We start from the raw sequence: 18,831 nt of genomic DNA, 5'->3' as shown, positions 1-18,831 counted from the left end.
AATTGGATGCTAAGTTGTGAGAGGAAGGGAGGGAAGACTTATATGTAGATTTTTCTATGGAGCGGTTTCAATCAAGGGAACCATAGCCAAGAAGAGGGTGAAAATCTATGATTTAAAGAGCAGTGATTTGAGGCAGTTTACAATAACAGTGAAATAGAGAAATGGAGATGCAAGTGGGAGTAGAACTAGAAAAAGGAGAAATCAAATATATTAAAAAACCAGTAAGATCTATCTAGCTGCTATGGTTAAACTTCAAGTTTGATTTTGAGCTTCCTAGTAGCCAGAGAAAACTGTTACCATTTGTATGACCAGAAGAAGCAGCAGTTCCTCAAGACATAGGAAGTATTTCTAACACAGATTTCTTAAAGGAATTTCTCAATAAGCAAAAATATCACAAAAGTAAATATAATAATGAGGAGTAATAATAATATAAGTAAATATAATAATAATGAGGAGTATTATCTGTTCAAAATTACTTGGTGGCAGGCACCAAGCTATGTTATAATTAATTCATTCAGTCCTGACAGTACTCCATTGGGTAGTCACTATTATTAAGCTTAAGTGACTGGTGAGGAAAATAAAGCACAGAGAGGCCAAGAGACTTGCCCACATTCTCACAGCTGGTAGGAATGGTAGCGAAGGCACTGCCAGACGCTAGGGCCATACTCTTAGCCACTGCAAATAACACTACTCTTTAAAAAGAAAAGAAAAGGTGAGAAGGGAGTGAGAAAAATATCAGCCATTGCCAGTATTCTCAAGTAGCTTTCAAGTAGTTAGTTGGGAAGAAAGACATACACAAATAAAAAGTTAAAAATAATACATCATTACCATTTTTGAGAACCTACAATGGGTCAGGCTTTATTTCAGATGCTTCATATATGTTATCTCTTGATTTTCCAAATAACCATGAGAAGTATGTGTTAGTATCCTGGTCCTTTGTATTTAGGAGACTAGTTCTAACTGGGTCAAGTCCAGAATTCTTTGTCTGGCTTTCAAAGTCCTGCATAATTTAGCCTTTGTGTATCTTACACAGTTTCCCACGACTGCCCTAAAGGAGGCAGACACATACCAAATGAAAAAGCATGGAATCCCAGACTCTGCCATTTTCTTGCTGTGGGACTTTGAGTGAGTTCTTTAACCCATCTGAGCTTCAGTTTCCTCATCTGTTAAAGAGGGAGAAAGATAACTATTTTCAAGGTTTTTAAAAGAACAGAAGTTTTAAGGATAAGAAAGTATCATCCAGGGAATCACAGGGCAATCTGAGGGAGGGAGGGGCTGGGGCTGGGGAGCTGAGGGAATGATCTATCTGTTCATTTCATCCAGTCAACATTTACTGAGCCTGGACATGCTTGCTTCTCTGTTTGGTACCAGAGGTCCAAAAATGAATGGGATGTGTCAACCCTTGAGGAACTTACAGTCTACTGGGGGAGGAGAGGAAGGGGCACATTTAAATAGTGATGGCACCATGCATAGTGATGAAGATCTGGAACAGATTTGCAGAGAAATAAATTTAAGAAAGAGAGAGAGAGAGGGAGAGGTTCTGGGTCAAGAAGGTGATGTAGGAAGATTCTGAACTCAGCTCCTCCCATGGACACATAAAATCTACAGCTATTTATGGAACAATTTCCTCTGAAAAAAAAAGAAAAACAAACCTGGGCTTCCCTGGTGGCGCAGTGGTTGAGAGTCCGCCTGCCGATGAAGGGGACACGGGTTCATGCCCCGGTCCGGGAAGATCCCACATGCCACGGAGCAGCTGGGCCCGTGGCCGCTGAGCCTGTGCGTCCGGAGCCTGGGCTCTGCAACGGGAGAGGCCACAACAGTGAGAGGCCCGCGTACCGCAAAAAGAAAAAAAACCCTAAAAACTGGCAGAGTAAGCCCTTCACACTGGGCAAATGTGAAGTAAACCACATTGAAGTGACTAGGAAAGGCTGAGACAATCTCACCATAAACCCCACCTCCAGCACACAATCGGGAGCTTCTCCCTGAGGAATGAAGGGTTCATACCCCACATCGGGCACTTCAGCTTTAAGACCGGCACCTGAGAGATGAGCTCCCAAAGCATCTGGCTTTGAAGACCAATGATGCTCACACACACGAGACCTGCAGGGCTCTGGCAAACTGAGGAACATCTCTTAAAGGGTCCATGTCCAGACTTACCTACCCCAGGGCTAACACAGAAGCAGCTCTTTGAAAGTACCCAGACTTTATGTGAAAGAGACTCATTTCTTCATTTTAAAGCATTGGTCTAAGGGACAGGGGCCTGCTGGTCTACTCTCCGGGGAGGGAGGCTGATGGGCACCATCTTCCTGCTCTCCCTCTGCTTTGCTAAGGCCAGCAGGCACCATCTTATTTTTTTCTTCCTTTCCCGCAGGTGCCATCTTTATGCTGCAGCTGACAAGCTCCATCTTCCACAGGATCCCTCTGCCTTGCTCCTTTTCTTCTTTTTTTCTTTTCTTTTCCTTTTCCTTTTATTCCCCCCTTTTTCACTAAGTGCCGTCTTTGTGCTCCTTTCTGCCTGGCTCCAGCCACTAGGTGCCATCTTCACACTCTGTCATGCTCCAGAGTGCCAATATCTCTGGGGTGGGGTGGGGCTTCTATACGTCTGGTGCCCTGGTTTTTACATCTGGTTTTTGCAGCTGCCACCCAGGGAATGCTCTTTGATTGTTTGGCTCTGGAGTCCAGGGAGGCTTGTGTTCCTTGGTCCCATGGAACTGTAACAATTGGAGAGACAATTCTTGGCAGACTACCACTCCCAGAGCACTGCACAGATAGCAGACTGAAACACATCCCTTGTTTTTCTGAGAAAGAGGCCGATTTGCTTATCCAGGAGCTTTGGCCTGAGGACCACTTATAGGAGCCTATGGAGGGGCTCTCAGGGAATGGAGGCTGGGGAAGGTGAATACAGTTTTTGTGCTCTCCCTCTGCCTCACTCCAGCTCCCTCGTTTCTTACAGATAGGAGCTTATGTCCTTCTCTTGTGCCCTGATTTTTGTGGCAGTTGCCTGGAGACCCTCTATATTTCCTGGCTCTGGTGGTCAGCAGGCCTTATGCTCACAGGTCCCATTGGACTGTAGTTAATGGAGAAAGTGTTCTTAAACTGGTACTGCCCCCAGGGTACAGCAAGAAGCAATAGACCCAGGAGCTCAATCTTTCTGGAAAGAGGTCTACTAGCTCATCACCATTGTTGCAGCTTGAGGGGCAGGCTTCCAATTAAACACAAATCTAAGGGTTGACTGTAAACCTTTCCTGAGACCTAGGAGGGTAGGCACTGTCTTTATGCTCTCTCTTTGCTGCACTTCAGAGTGCCAGCTTTTCTCAGGGGAGAGCACTTATTTGTGTCTGGTGCCCCAGTTTTTACATCTCATGTCCTGGTTTTTGCAGCTTCTTCTCAGAGGATATCTCTTGATTGCCTGGTCCTGATAGCCAAGGGGGCTTGCACTGCATTGCTGGGTCCCATGAAACTGCAACAATCAGAGAGACAGTGCTTGGTAAATTACCACCCTCAGAACACTGCACAGACAGATGACTGAAACACACCCCCAGCTTTTCTGTGAAAGAGATCTACTTGCTAGTCCTGGAGATTTGGCCATAGAAGCAGGCTTCGGGTTTGGCACACATCTAGAGGCTATGGAGATGCTCTCAGGGAACATAGGCTGGATGATACCATCTTTGCGCTCTCCCTCTGCCTTGCTAGAGCTCACTGATATCTCCCAGAAAAGAGTTTGTACACTCATCTGGAGCCCTGATTTTTGCAACTGCTGCCCAGAAGATACCAATAGATCCCTTGGCTCTGGGAGCCATAGGGGCTTTTGCTTGCAGTACCACAGAACTATATATAATTGCACTCTTTACAGCTGCTGCCTGAGGGTCTGGCTTCTAATCAGCCTGAATCTAGGTGCTGACTGAGATCCCCCCCTTTGGGACACTGGTCTTGGTACACCTTCAACAACTGGGAGCTATTAAAAATAAAAAGTGTTGCTTGGACAATCACAAAGATTGTCCAAGAGCTAGAGCAGAATTGAACAATAAGTAAGGTTCATCTCCTACACAAAACCAATCCTTCTACACTGGGAGAAGTGGTTATTTCATCTAATGCACAAGAAACCAAAGCAGAGTCAAGAAAAATGAACAAACAGAGGCATATGTTCCAAATGAAAGAATAAGATAAAATATCAGGGGAAAACAAGCATTAATGAAATGGAGGTAAGTAATTTACTTGATAAAGAATTCAAAGTAATGGTCATAAGGATGCTCACCAAACTCAGTGAGGAAACAAATGAGGAAAAAATGTAAGGCAGAAAGAGGAAACAAAGAGGAAAAAAATGTAAAAAGTTCCACACAGAAATCACAGAATCAAAGAATACTATAACTGGACTGAAAAATACACTAAAGTGATTCAACTGCAGACTAGATGAAGAAGACGAAAGTATGAGTGAACTCAAAGATAGGGTAGAGTAACTCACCCAATCAGAGCAGCAGAACAATGAAAAAAAGTGAAGCTAGATTACAGGACTTATGGGACAACATCAAGGTGACTAACATTTGCGTTATCGGAGTACCAGAAGGGGAGGAGAAAGAGAAAGGGGAAGAAAACTTATTTGAAGAAATAATGACTGAAAACTTCTCTAACCTGGAGACAGAAACAGTCAGATTCAGAAAGCCCAGAGAGGTAAATTAGATGAACCCAAAGAGACCCGCACCAAGACACATTACAAGTAAAATGTCCAAAGTTAAAGGCAAGAAGAGAATCTCAAGAGCAGCAAGAGAAAAGCAACTTGTTATGTACATAAGACTACCAGCAGATTTTTCAGCACAACCTTTTAGGCCAGAAGGGAGGAACACTATATAATCAAAGTGCTGAAACAAAAAAAAATTCCAACCAAGAATACTGTATCCAGCAAAGTTATTGTTCAAAATTGAGAAGAGATAACAAGTTTTCCAGACAAGCAAAAGCTAAAGGAGTTCATCGTCACTAAACTAGTCTTACAAGAAATGTTAAAGAGACTTATTCAAGCTGAAAAGAAAGTGTGCTAATTAGTAACAAGAAAGGGTATGAAAGTATAAATAATCTCACTGGTAAAAGTAAATATATAGTAAAAGTAGTGGATTAATTACTTATAAAGCTAGTATGGAGGTTAAAAGACAAAAGTAGTAAAAAAAAATGTAACTACAATAAACTAGCTAAGGGATACACAAGATAAAAAGACTTAAAATGTGACATCGAAAACATAAAACAAGAGAGAGGGAGAATATAAATTAGAGTTTTAGAGTGCATTCAAACTTAAGTTGTTATTAACTTAAAATAGACTGATATAAATATAAGTTGTTATATGTAAGCTCCATGTTAACCACTAAGTAAAAGCCTATCATAGATACACAAAAGTTAATAAGAAAGGAATCTAAGCATACTAAAGAAAGTCATCAAACCACAAAGAGACAGAGCAAGGGAAGAAGAAAGAAACAGAGGGGCTACAAAATAACCAGAAAACAATTAACAAAATGGTAATAAGTACATACTTATAAATAATAACTTTAAATGTAAAGGGACTAAATTCATCAATCAAAAGATGTAGAGTGGATGGATGAGTGAATAAAAAACCAAGAGCCACCTATATGCTGCCTACTAGAAACTCAGATGTAAGGATATACATGAACTGAAAGTGAAGGGATAGGAAAAGATATTCCATGTAAATGGAAGCAAAAGAAAACTGGGGTAGCTATACTTAGACAAAACAGATTTTAAAACAATGACTGTAATAAGAGAGAAAAAGGGCATTTCGTATTGATAAAGGGGTCAACCCAACAAAAAGGTAAAACATTTGTAAATATTTGTGCACCCAATATAGGAGCACCTAAATGTATAAAGCAAATATTAACAGACCTAAAGGGCAAAATAGACAGCAATACAGTAATAATAGGGGATTTAATAACCCAGTTGACATCAATGGATAGATCATCTAGACGAAAAATCAATAAGGAAACATTGGCTTTAAATGACACATTACATCACATGGACTTAACAGTTATATATGAAACATTTCATCCAAAAACAACAGAATATACATTCTTCTCAAGTATACATGGAAGATTCTCCATGATTGATAGATCATATGTTAGGCCAAAAAGTAAGTCTTAACAAGTTTAAGAAGATTGAAATCATATCAAACATCTTTTCAGACTACAATGGTATCAAACTAGAAATCAATTACAGGAAGAAAACTGGAAAATTCACAAATATATGGAGACTAAACAACATGCTCCTGAACAACCAATGGGTCAATGAAGAAATCAAAAGTGAAATCAAAAAATACCTTGAGACAAATGAAAATGGAAATACAACATACCAAAACTTATGGGTTGTAGCAAAAGCAGTTCTAGGAGAGAATTTCATAGTGATAAATGCCTACCTCAAGAAACAAGAAAAATCTCAAATAAACAACCTAACTCTACACCTCAAGGAACTAAAAAAATGAAGCCCAAAATTAGCAGAAGAAAGGAAATAACAAAGGTTAGAGCAGAAATAAATAAAATAGAAACTAGAAAAGATCAATGAAACAGAGCTGGTTCTTTGAAAAGATAAACACAATTGACAAGCCTCTAGATAGAGTCAACAAGAAAAAAAAAGAGAAAGTTCAAATATATAAAAGCAGAAATGAAAGAGGAGACATTACAATTGTTACCACAGAAATACAAAGCATCATGAGAGTACAACAAATAATTCTATGCCAACAAATGGGACAACCTAGAAGAAATGGATAAATTCCTAGAAACATACAACCTTCCAAGACTGAATCAAGAAGAAATAGAAAATCTGAACAGATTAATTACTAGTAAGGTGATTGAGTCAGTAGTTTTTTAATTCCCTACAAACAAAATCAAGGACAGGTAGCTTCACTGGTGAATTCTACCAAACACTTAAAAAAGAATTATCGATAATAGCAATCTTTCTCAAACTCTTCCCCAAAATAGAGGAAGGGCACACTCTTCCAAACATATTTTGCAAGGCCAGCATCACCCTGATACCAAAACCAGACACAGATGCTACAAAAAAGAAAATTACAGGCCAATATCCCTGAAGAACATAGATGCAAAAGTTCTCAACAAAATATTAGCAAACTGAATTCAACAATTAAAAGGATTATACACCATGATCAAGTGAGATTTATTCCAGGGATGCAAGGATAATTAAACATCTGCAAATTAATCAACATGATACACCACATTCACAAAATGAAGGATTAGAATCATAGGATCATCTCAATAGATGTAGAAAAAGCATATGACAAAATCCAACATCCATATGATAAAAATTCTCAACAAAGTTAGCATAGAGGGAACATACCTCAATATAACAAAGGCCATATATGACAAGCCCACAGAAAACATCATACTCAACAGTGAAAAGCTGAAATCTTTTCCTCTAAGATCAGGTACAAAACAAAGATGCCCACTTTTGCCACTTTTATTCAACATAGTATTGGAAGTCCTAGCCAGAGCAATTAGGCAAGAAAAATAAATAAAAGGCATTCCAATTGGAATGGAAGAAGTAAAACTGTCACTATTTGCAGATGACATGATACCAAAGACTCCATCAAAAAACTGTTGGAACTAATAAATGAATTCAGTAAAGTTGCAGTACAGTATACAAAATCAATATACAGAAATCTATTACATTTCTATATACTAATAACAAACTACCAGAGAAATTAAGAAAACAATCCCATGTAAAATTGCATTAAAAAAATAAAATAACTAGGCTAAATTTAACCAAGGAAGTGAAAGACCTATACACTGAAAACAATGACATTGATGAAAGAAACTGAAAAAGACACAAATAAATGGAAAGATTCTGTGCTCATGGATTGGAAGAATTAATATTGTTCAAATCCATACTACCCAAAGAAATCTGTAGATTCAATGCAATCCTTATTAAATTTCCAGTGGCATTTTCCACAGAAATAGAACAAGTAATCCTAAAATTTGTATAGAACTACAAAAGACCCCTAATAGTCAAAGAATCTTGAGAAATAAGAACAAAGCTGGAGTCATATGATCCCTGATTTCAAATTATATTACAAAGCTATAGTAATCAAAATAGTATGGTACTGGCATAAAAACAGACACATAGATTAATGGGACAGAATAGAGAGCCCAGAAATAAAACCATGTATATAGGGCCAATTATGACGAAGGAGCCAAGAATATAAAATGGGGAAAGAACAATCTCTCCAATAAATGGTGTTCGGAAAACTGGACAGCCACATACAAAGGAATGAAACTGGACCACTAACTTACACCATACACAAAAATTAACTCAAAATGGATGAATGATTTGAATGGAAGACTTGAAACCATAAAACTCCTCAAAGAAAACATAGGCAATAAGCTCCTTGACATAGCATAAGTCTTGGAGATATTTTTTTTGGATTTGACATCAGAAGCAAAGGCAAGAAAAGCAAAATAAACAGGTGAGACTATATCAAACTAAAAAGCTTTTGCACAGTGAAGGAAACCATCAACAAAGTGAAAAGGCAACCTAATGAATGGGAGAAGATACTTTCAAGTGATATATCTGATAAGGGTTGATATCCAAAATATATAAAGAACTAATACAACTCAATATCAAAAAATGGATAAAGAAAATGTGGTATACACACACACACAAAACACACTCACAATGGAATATTATTCAGCCATAACAAAAGAATGAAATCTTGCCATTTGTGACAACATGGATGGACCTAGAGGGGATTCTGCTAAGTGAAATAAGTCAGACAGAGAAAAACAAATACTGTATCTCACTTATATGTGAAAGCTTTAAAGAAAAACCAAACAAGCTCATAGATACAGAGAACAGATTGGTGGTTGCCAAAGATGGGGGGTGGGGGATGGGCAAAATGGGTAAAGGAAGTCAACAAGTATATATTTCCATTTATAAAATAAATAAGTCATTGGAAAAAAATCATGGAGATGTAATGTATAGCATGATGACTATAGTTAATAATACTGTATTGCATATTTGTAAGTTGATGAGATCTTAAAAGTTCTCAGCACAAGAAAAAAATAATTCTGTGACTATGTATGGTGACAGATGTTAACTAGACTAATTGGGGTTATCACTTTGCAATATATACAAATATTGAATCATTTTGTACACCTGAAAGCAATATAATGTTGTATGTCAGTTATACCTCAATTAAAAAAAAGAGAAAGAGGGACATTACATAAGCAAGACTTTATTGGAAATGCTGGCAGGACTTAGTATCTGAGTAAACTCAAGGGCGAAGGAGAAGACGGAGAAAACTTTGGGTGATGGAACTTGTCTGAGTTGAGGAAATTAGATGCAGAAGTTGGTTTGGTTTACTGGTGAGACATTCATTTAAAAAATATCCAGGTGGCAATGACATGGACCAGGGCTGGGTGTGAGGTAAGAACAGGATTGACATTTAGGAATAAAAAGTAATGATGTAATCATTGCAATCAGAAAATGTGGCTTTCTGAGGAATTGTATTAAGATAGACGAGGAGAAGGGTGATGATACAACCTTGGAAACATGAGAAGAAGGAGGAGCCAACAAATAAGGGAATAGTCAGAGAGGTAGGAGAGAAGAAAGGCAATTCAGAAGAGTGCAATATCCCTTAAGTCACTGACAGAGAGTCAAGAAGAGCAACAGGGGCTTCCCTGGTGGTGCAGTGGTTGAGAATCCGCCTGCCGATGCAGGGGACACGGGTTCGTGCCCCGGTCTGGGAGGATCCCACGTGCCACGGAGCGGCTAGGCCCGTGAGCCATGGCCGCTGAGCCTGCGCGTCTGGAGCCTGTGCTCCGCAATGGGAGAGGCCACAACAGTGAGAGGCTCATGTAGCACACACACACACACAAAGCAACAGTATTACCTGAAAAGATTTTTAACCAGGATCAAAAAAAAATGTAAATTTTCTTCATCCACAAATCAGAGAGAGCTATCAGGAAAGAAAAAAGCCAGATTGTAGAGGGTTTTGGAAGCTATGGGTAAAGATAAAAATAGAGTTAGTTGGCATAAATTGCTCACCTGAGAAATTTTACAGGAAAGGAAGGAGACACACAAAATAGTGAGTAAATGGGCCATCAGGGTCAAGCAAATGGTTCTTTTCAACTGAGAGAAAACTCTGCTGAGAATAAAGCAAAACATGAGAGCTATTTTGATGTGGGGTTCGGGGAATGTTCTAGAACTTGCACCAGGTAGGCTAAGTCTTCTCATATAAGATTAAATCCGAGAGCTTCTGACTGGAACAGATGAAGGAGAAAAGTTCCTAATCCCGGAAAACAAGTTGAACTTTGACAGTATGAATTTTGAGGTGTCAAATCTTCATGGTTCTTTGGCACTCCAGCAGGATGGCAAGAACAGAGGGAGACAAGGAGGGCTGGTGACCTGGGTTTGGGGTTGACACCTGTCTGAAGCAGGAATGAGAATCTGGAGTGTGGGCAAGGTTAGGTGTCTAGGCTGGATGACGAGGGCTGGGTGGGGATGGGAGCAAAGCCAACAGACTGAAATGGGTAAGGAAGGAGATTGGAAGACTCTGGTTTAAGTGAGGTTTAGGAGAAGTGGGGGAAATGACAGGAGTGCTCCTTTCCTGGGGCTGCCTTAACAAATTACTACAAATCTGGTGGCTTAAAACAGATAGAAATTTATCCTCTCACAGTCCTGGAGGCCAGAAGTCTGAAATCAAGGTACTGGCAGAGATGTGCTCCTTCCAAAGGCTCTAGGGGTGAATGCTTCCCTCTTCTACCTTCTGGTGGCTCCAGGCATTCCTTGGCTTGTGGCTGCATAACTCCAGACTCTACCTGTCTTCACATGGCCTTGTCCTCTGTGTGTCCCAAATCTCCCTCCACCTTTCTCTTATTAAGGATACTTGTCATTTGATTTAGAGTACACCCCGTTAATCCAGGATGATTGCATCTCAAGATCTTTAAATTAATTGCATCTGCAAAGACTCTACCTAAATAAACTTGCATTCACACTTTTGAGTGGACACATCTTTTGGGGGGCCACCATTCAACCCACCCCAACAGGTAAGGAGGTTCTGATCAGAAATAGGAGCCCACTTGAAGGAGAGCAGAGGTGCACCAGTGTCTTTGGGTATGGTTTTGCCCATATATGGCACATGGACTGATATATGCTGTAGAGGGGGATCAGAAAGGTCAAGTTGGTTTGGGAATAATGATATTAATAGTTGTGATAGTTAATCTTTGGGACTGGCTTCGTCGAGGAGGATGGAAGGAATGGGTTGAAACTAGGTGACCAGTGGCAGGTATTTCTATAAAGTCAGTGAATTCTGGAGGTTTGCTGTTATGGGTGGTAGAGACTGACTACCAAGACTTTAGATATTGATGAGAGAATGACACTTCAATGATCTGGAAGTGGCATTAAGAGCTAGGAGAAGGCTGACCCTCTTCTTTTTTATCCCACTCAGCCAGGTAGCATGAGACCTATGTGGGAAAAGTTTGTTTCTTTCTCACTACGATGCCACTGATGATTTGTCTACCCTATGGAGAAAGTCTCTCTCTCAAAAAAAAAAAAAAAAAAACAATCTTTAAGCCAATGGAAGATAGCTCAACTGGATTTCAAAATTTTTACCTTTCCTCTTTTTAAAAACCAAGACTATATTTTCCTATTTTATGATCCTGGAATTTGTTTTCTTTCAGATAGCCACCTCCCTGTATCTACCCAAAATAGCTTGCATGAGAGCAGGGACCATGTCTATTTTGCTCATTCACATATCTTCAGAGTCCAGCAAAGAACTCAATTAGCAGAGTTTATCAAGTGAATGAACGAGTGGATGAATGAATACATAAATGAATGGATGAATGAAATTGCATTTCCCTAGTCTCCTATGCATGGAAACCACCAGCAGGACTGTCTTTTAGCAAGTGTTGAAGTTGTGGGCTCACTTGACCTATGTCCCGTCCTTGAATTCCTGTATCAATATGGATAATAGCTCAGTGCCTTGTCAATAATTACAGCGTGTTCCGTCCGCTGCTGCCAAACTCTTAACAAGCCATCTGAGTGGAGGTGCTTGTGTGAAGGTGACACTTGCCCCGACCAATGTCATCTAAGGAAATACCCATCTTCCCTTAAGTGTCTCTTCTCCCGGTCTTCACATATCACTGCACTATAAATGATGATGAGGAGGGTTTGTAAATCAAGAAAAAGGCCTTGCTTTCAAGTACTCCTTAATTAGGTAGGATGGATCCAGCATCCTAGTTCATTTGGACGGGACAGTGGGGAACCGTTCCATCTCCTGCATGTCCCCACCTGGGTCCTGCAGTGTTCCCAGGGTGATTGCTCTGTGTAAGGAGTTTATAACTTCTAAGCTTCTTCCTCCTTATGCCAGGACTGGGAGGAATATCATGCAGGTAAAGTCTGCTACCAGGTTTTACGAGAAGGTTTGGAGATTCAACATGGAGTTAAAATTTCTGTTTATTCAGTCATTTATACATCATCTCATTGTGAAAACAAGTCAAGGTTTCTTCTTGGATTACATAAATTAGGTCAGGGAAAAATAAATTCTAAATAGTTGAGAAAAAAGAAGTAGGATTGGAACCTGAAACCGAGCCAGGAAAGAGACTATATAACACAGCAATGCAGACTGTAAGCCCTGTATCCTCACTCTGCGTGGGGTTCCCATTTGGATCTGAGTGTTCAAGCAACGAACACAAAAGGGAACCCTGATCGGCCGTACAATTTACAGCATCCATGAGACAACATGCTCACAGGTCAAATCCTTAGTAAAACTCAGTTAATTCTGACCTGGGACCAGGCAGAAATTTCTCCCAGGCTTCCTCATAATGAGGACACTCTGTGATGAAATAAAAAATATGCCAATAAAATCTCGCACAAACAATGCACAGAACTATTCCTTAGTAGAAACTTGCAACATGTACATCCCCTCAGAAGGTGAAAACTAGAAAAACAATTCTTTGTGGATCAACATGAGGTAACCAATTCAGTGCTGGCCTGGCTTAAATTAGGCATGGACTTGAGAGAAGCTTGACAGGTGCCAAAGGTGGCTGGGAGGAAGGCGCCCTGGCTCTAGGTCCTCTTCTCAGCTCTGTTGCCATGTGGGATGCTGAGAAGAGCTCAGACTTTGGATCCAGGTAAAAATGAATTTGAATCACCACTTAAATAGCTGTGTGCTCTTACAGTTTCTGCACCTGGATTTCCTCATCTATATAATGGGTGATGTGATCTCTTTTGTGCAGATTGTTGTAAGTGTGAAGGGTTGTGTAGATGCAGGGCCCAGCACAATGTCTGAAACAGAACAAGTACATAATAAAGAGCAACTATAAAGCTTTCTGTCATGTCCTTGGGCTGTGAATTTACCTTGGGCAATGTGAATTTCTTGGGCCTCAGTTCCCTCATCAGAAACTAATGGTGTTAGTTTCCATAATAGTTAGTTTCCATCTCTAACATTCTTTTTTATGATTTCATGAAATTTAAAACATAACTTTATATCAAAAAACAGGAATACTAAACGTATGTTGTTGCTTTTGTACAGGTCCTCCCCCATTTTAATAACAGTCCATATCATATGTGTGTTCTCAGAATCCTTCTGTCCCCATTGCCTGCTGGTTAGAATCTCTTCTTCTTAGCAGGGACCTGGAGGCCCTTCAGCATGCAGTCACCGCCCCCTCCTCCAGCCTTGCCCCTGACCTTGATCAGATGCCAGTAGTAATCCTAATCTACCGAATTTCCTTAAATTGCACTTTACCCAGACCAATCCTTCTGCTTCAAATTCGTCATCCCACCATTCCCAACTGGCTTCCAGAAATCTACTTAAAGAAATTTCTAGGTGGCTAACACTAACTCCTAAGTTATCTTCTCAGGAAGATAAATTGTGAAGAAGCAAAAATAATATCCAATGGTATGGTTTCTGTTTCTCATTGTGCCGATAGCAATCCTATGATTTGTTAAGTACCTACAATATCCCAGGCACTGACACATATACATTGTCTTTCCATTTTTGCAGTGGCCCTTAGAGGTGAGTACCATGCCCATTTTACAGATGAAGAAACAGAGGCTCAGGAAAGTTAAGTAATTTGCTCGAGATAGAACAACTAGATGGTTAGGGAGCTGGAATTAGAGCCCAAGTTTCTGAATCCAAAGCCGGCACACTTTCTATCCCACCACACTGCCTCCGCGAAGGAGCAAACGCCATCTCAGGCAGGGCTCTCTACACAGCAAGGTGGGTCAGACACTTGGGACACAGCGACTTCTGAGGAAGTAGAAGGTAATTTGACAGTTTATTCTATTTTATTGGTTCCAGAGGGGACTATTCTCAACTGTCCTTCCCCAACACACACACTCTCTCAATCTCTTTATCAAATCAATTGGCGGTACTTACAGAAAGCCACATCAGTTTGTTCCTGGAATGTGCAAGAAAAAGCCCAAGGCATTGCCCCTGCCCTCAGAGAGCTCACAGCTTCACTGAGGAGAGGGGACAGCGAGACCCATGAAACCACCAGAGAAAGGTCTGGAAGCTGTCAACTGAGTGCCAGGTTGTGTGGTGCAGATTATAATGCAAACTCACCTGAGGAGGGAAGGAGTGAGCTGAGACATCACAGAGGAGGCTGCCCTGAACCCGGTCTAGAAGTGTAACAGTTAGGGTGCCCACCCAAAATACAGCAGATCATTAGATACAAAAGAAGAAGCCCCCAAACCCAAAGAGGAAACAGTTTAATTATGAAAAGGGCAACAGCTGTCAGAAGAAAACAGGATTCCTATGCAAACTGTGAAAGGAAAATCCCGGGTCTACTTATCCTATTTCTACAATTTTTCATCAAGATAGGAAATGTAAACAAAGATTATAAATGCTATCTCATGGAGCACCTCCTACAGTCAAGTCGAAGTTATTCACACCTTTCCACAGCCATTATAATGGCCCCAGCATGCTTTGTCTTTACACAATTATTGTGAATCTAAGTGCCAAAGAGCCCAGCTAGGAACTGATGACCCAGCAGTAATCAAAGGAAACACCTTCAGAGAAAATCACCTGTGAGACTCTGCATGATCTGACCTCTGAGACCCCTCCAAGGATCCCCTCTCTCACTGTGCTCCAGACACTCCAGTCTCCTTGCTGCTCCCCAAACACCCAGGCACAGGCCCACCTCACCTATGTGCAGCTCCCTCACACCCCTCACCTCTGGTAACCACAAATCAAATCTCTTTTTCTACGAGTTTGTTTGTTTGTTTGAAGTATAATTGACCTACAATACTATGTTAGTTCCTGGTGCACAGCAGAGTGATTCCATATTTCTTTCTTTTTTTCTTTGTTTGGTTGCTCCAGGTCTTAGTTGTGGCAGGCAGGCTCCTTAGTTGTGGCATGCATGTGGGATCTAGTTCCCTGACCAGGAATAGAACCCAGGCCCCCTGCATTGGGAGCGCAGAGTCGTATCCACTGTGCTGCCAGGGAAGTCCCCTATTCCATATTTCTTATGCATCACAAAATGATCGCCATGATAAGTCTAGTTACTATCCATCACTATGCAAAGATATTACATAGTTATTGACTGTATTCCCCACACTGTACATTTCTTGCCCATGACTCATTTATTTTGTAACTGGAAGTTTGTACCCATTAATCTCTCCCACCTATTTTTCTCCTCCCCCCACGCCCCTGGTAACCACCTGCTTGTTTTCTGTATCTATAACTCTGGTGAAACATTAATATGGATTAGGCACCTAGTAGGTGGTGCCTAATAAACATTAATTGCATGATGGCTCTTTAAAGAATTTTTGAGTTCTCCCAAATGGTAGACTCTGGAAAACCTTCCCAAAGTCTTAGAGGAATGATACTTTAAACCTTAGCGATTGGGACACCTATCCCATTGGCACAATCTGGGAGTGAGAACAGGCTCAATCAGCTGTTGGGACCAGCCAGAGGCCTCCTGCATGTTATGGAGATCAGGAAGTCAAATCATTAAACTGACTATAGGGCTGCTATGTGCAAAGACCCTGTGCTCAGACTCTGCCCCAATTTCCACACATCAAAAACTCCATTTCCATTCCCAGGCTCCTGCCTCTATAGCTCAGCATCCAAGTTCACTGTAGATACATACCAACAACAAGATATCGATGCTGGAGCTGGGAAGTCAGCATGGGGTGGGGCTGGGAGGATGCAGGAGTGGCCCTGGGGCACCACCAAACTCTACCTTTGTGATGCAGAAGGTGAATAAGTGACAAGGCCCTCAGTCCCAATATTAGCTAACCCCATGACATAGGGAAATGTACTTGGCTTCTTCATGCCACTTCTCAGGGTGAGAAAACTATCAATAATATTCCCTGATTCAAAGCAGAGATTCTTAACCTGAGATTCACATATAAACCTGTTTGGGTGGGCTGGGAAGACCATGATACTAGGTTGAAACATAGAATCTGCTACTTCTGTATGTCAAAAATTGTCTAATAGAATTCCATGTGGTTCACATTGAGAAAACAAGAAATATGATTTAGGCAACATTGTTGTCCAGGTAGTATATATTTCAAATATGGGACCAGTGGTTCATTGGCCCATGCTTTCACTCCACAATTAGGTTAAACTCCCAGGAGGCAATACCTGCTAACATTTATCAAGCACTTATGGTATAGTCAAGCAGTTTCACTGATACCATCTTATTTGATTCTAGAGTGGACAGTTACCCTCCCACATTCATCTTAGAATCAACTAACATATATTAGGCATCTTCTAGTTCAGGAATCAGTCAGAAAACTATGGCCCATGGGCCAAATCAATCTGCAGCCTGTTTTTGTACAGCCTGGAAGCTAAGAATGGGTTTAACGTATTTAAAGGGTTGTACACACACACACACACACACACACACACACACACACAGAATAATGCATGACAGAGAACATATGTAGTCCACAAAGCCTAAAATATCTACTATCTGGTCCTTCACAGACAAAGTTTGCTGACCCTGCTCTAGATGCCAGGCACCGGGCCAGGTGTTCCTATTATGCTAACCCAGTGTGATGAGAGTGAGAAAGCCCTTCAGCTTCAGGCACAGATGGCACTGGTGTCGGTGTGGCCATAACAGTCAGCAAAGAGGAAGTAACTTGAAAAGCAAACATTCTGGTCCCCTTTCTGATTTTCATACATGCTGTTTAAACTGGGATAAGTTCCCTAAACTCTCTCAGGCCAGCAACTTCTTCTATCAAATAGGGCTACACCCTATGGAATAATTCCATTTTACACTGAGTCTGTGAGTTCATTAGGGCTGGCCCAGGGACCCAGAAATGAGGACATGTGTTCTAATTTGAGAGGTTTTAAAAATCATGATGACCCAATTTTTTTTCTTCTTCTTGTAAAGAAGAAGATATTCCTTTAGAAGATATATCTAGAAGAATATTTAGAAGAGACATTTAAGGATAACTTAAAAATGCTAAAAGAACATGAGACAAGGCACAGGAAGGCAAGGAACTGAGGGAATAGGGAATCTGCATCCAGACAAGAACTCAAGGTGTGTCACCTCTGTTTTAGGTGACAAATGTAGAATTGCCATTGTAGGGGAGGGGGGCAGAATATTATTTTTAAGCAGAAAGTAGTTTTCTATGTTTGAGCATCCAAATGCAAAAAGAAAAATACCAGTACCACAGGCCAAATACAAAGAGGGGAGGAGGGTATCCAATTTTAAAAATGCTCATGGCAATGAAAAACTATAACTTTCAATGTGAACCAATTCATTGAGGCCTTAACATTCATTTGTTGGGAATGGAGAGGCAGTAAAGTCTGCCGTCAGAACCAATTGGGGAGCGGCAGGCTGGAAAGGTCAGCTCTGGCTAGGGATGTGCAACTCCTCGACTTTGTTAAAATGATGGTATTCGACAGAAGTTACATCTGAGGTCAAGTGACCGCAATAACACGGGACAAGGAGCGCTCTCAAATCATTCTCGCGGATGAAAATGACATGAAACTGACATAATATCTGAGGTGAGATGAAACTCAAATCCTCAGCAGCTGAACACTTCACCTACTGATGGGCAGCCTGACCCTCACCAATCTCATAATCATACCCGTGTCAAGAGGGAAGCAGAGTCTCCAGTAACAGAAGGCGCTGTTTGGGCATTTGGAGGGAGGGAAGGCTTTGTCTCTGCTTCTGAAATGATGTTGTTAAAAGTTTCAATACTCAGCTTTAAACCTTTCACATCAATGTCTTATTAGAAAAATTGGATTCCACCTACATGCGTGGAATCTCTTCCCTTATATAATTTTTCTCCACTCTGGGTATTTCTTGGCTAGAATTTTCAGCAATAAAATGTGTGTTTTAGTTCAGTGACTATCTTGATGTTATTTAAAGATTCAAGCCAATTGCATTCAAAACGGAAGGATGATCTCTAATCTGGGTTAATCTTCTAGCTTTAAAACTACTTGTGTGTTAGGGGTGGGTGTGGGAGCCGTGGGCTGGGAAGAAGATAATGATAAATTATAATCTCTTTGCCCCCAAATAATGGGTGTGAAAGGAGGGTGTTCTGGAGACTGTTGAATATATTAACCCATGATAAAGGACTTCAGAAAAGGAAGCCTAAACTACATTTGAATTCAAAGCAAGTATTAAGATTAAAAACCCAAAAGGAGGGCTTCCCTGGTGGCGCAGTGGTTGAGAGTCCGCCTGCCGATGCAGGGAACACGGGTTCGTGCCCCGATCCGGGAAGATCCCACATGCCGCGGAGCGGCTAGGCCCGTGAGCCACGGCTCTGAGCTTGCGCGTCCGGAGCCTGTGCTCCGCAACGGGAGAGGCCACAGCAATGAGAGGCCCGCGTACCGCAAAAAAAAAAAAAAAAAAAACCCAAAAGGAG

This window comes from Hyperoodon ampullatus (genome assembly GCF_949752795.1).
Source record: "Hyperoodon ampullatus genome assembly, chromosome: 2".
Lineage (NCBI taxonomy): Eukaryota > Metazoa > Chordata > Mammalia > Artiodactyla > Ziphiidae > Hyperoodon > Hyperoodon ampullatus.
Note: the sequence above shows the minus strand (reverse complement) of the source record.